The 1662-nt window shown below is 46.3% G+C and overlaps 1 protein-coding gene across 1 annotated transcript in view; it reads left to right on the top strand.

Annotated features, from left to right (window-relative positions):
• Nucleotides 1-141: 141 nt before the first annotated feature.
• LOC102760527 (guanylate-binding protein 6) overlaps nt 142-1662 on the top strand; it is a 29301-nt gene continuing 27780 nt past the window's right edge. The window contains exon 1 of the mRNA XM_015561440.1: nt 142-349. The gene's annotated coding sequence lies outside the window, so the exon portion shown is untranslated. The remainder of the gene's footprint in view (nt 350-1662) is intronic.

The raw sequence follows: 1662 nt of genomic DNA, 5'->3' as shown, positions 1-1662 counted from the left end.
GAGAGGAGGCGGTGCCAGCCTGGGATTTCTGAGCTGGGTGTGAAAGAAATGTCCTTCACCCTGTATGCCTTCCGGGGTAGGGGAAGAGGGGATGAAAATCCAGCACGTAACTTCCCAGAAAAATGTGTCCTTTGAAGAGGGGATGAAAATCCAGCACGTAACTTCCCAGAAAAAGATGTGTCCTTTCGATTTCGGTTCTTCTCAACCACACTGAAAACTGCTTCGCTGTAACATCCGGCTTGATTTTCAGCTTCTAAAGAGATCTGTGAGCACCCTGGGGAGCCAGACTCAGGAGGAGTGAGGCAGCTAGAGTAAAGAACTTACCCGCTATCTGCAGCTTCGGAGAAAGGTAAGTTCGCTCAGAGACTTGGATTTCCTTGCACATGTTTATTAAGGAACAACAACATTAAGTAACATCAACAATAACATCAGCCTTGGAGGCAGCTGGCCAGTGGTGGGGGCAGAGGAGGGGTGGCTGGAGGGACCTTTAACTGGAGTCAGCTCAGCCCCTCTGTTTGGATGGAAGGCTGCTGCAGGGTAGGGGACACAGCTTGTTCCTGGGCTGGGCTGCTCCCTCCTCGGCACCCTCCCAGGCTGCACAAAGAGCCCTGCCTGGGAGGAGGAGCGCATCCTCCATCACCTGCTTGAAGGGGCTGAAGTCCTTTCTGTGACTGGGGAACCAAACCTGTCCTTTCCTAAGAAGCGCTGGTTGCAGTCACTTCCTCCATCTTCCCCCTCCCTGTCTCACACAATTCCCTGAAAAAACAGAGAGATTATCCTTACCCTGCAATTTAAATATTGAAACATTCTTTATTGTATGAACTGTATTTAGAATTCCAAAGATTCTATAAAGTGGTATTTAGATGAAATACTTCACTTTCACATATTTTAATCAACTATTAAAAATAACTATAAGGTCTAAGCTGGGTTTTTATTCTGCAGTTTCCACCCTACCAAAAATTACATCAATTATTGTTTTTAGGTGCAGTTGTTTTGCTGAGTCCTCTGTAAGAATGAAAACAAACTTCCTCACCTATTTTTTTTTAACTTCTGTAAAGTAGCAACAGAAAAGTGGGAGGAGGAGAGGGAGCAAGGAGGAGTGAGAAGGACCTGGGAGTTGTTCTGTGACACACTGACCTGAGGAGCTGTGGGACAGAAGTGGGAATTCAACTTTCTTTTGCAAGCAACTTGGTCCTGAGCTTAAACCTCTCAATTTCTGCCTCAAAATGGACTGAGGAATGGAGAGGTAGGGACACCTGTAGCCTGGTAGCCTGGACTGCAGGGCTCAGCTGCTGGCTTTAGCTTCCCCATTAGGAGCAGTGGTAGTTGTGAGGTGACAGCCTAGTAGGACTTCACATAACCAGGACTGCAGCAAGTAGAGCAGACAATGTGGGTGCATGGAGAGCTGAGAGATTAGGATCTTCTGGCTGCTTAATGGCATGGGGTGGAGCATGGAGGCAGCTTCTTCATGCATGAGCTCAGTGTTCCTCATTGTAATGTGCACTAGGTTGGACTTATGGTCCTTTTTTAATTCCACATTAGACTCATCGCTGACACAACATTTTGAATTTTACACTTTTAGTTAATTTAATTTTTTTCTCAAGAGCAGACTTGGCTCAGAGAGCTCTGGGATGCCTTTATTTATTGGATAGAAAAGGAGAC

This window comes from Myotis davidii, unplaced genomic scaffold, assembly GCF_000327345.1.
Source record: "Myotis davidii unplaced genomic scaffold, ASM32734v1 scaffold1757, whole genome shotgun sequence".
Lineage (NCBI taxonomy): Eukaryota > Metazoa > Chordata > Mammalia > Chiroptera > Vespertilionidae > Myotis > Myotis davidii.
Note: the sequence above shows the minus strand (reverse complement) of the source record. Positions and strands in the feature narration are given on the sequence as shown.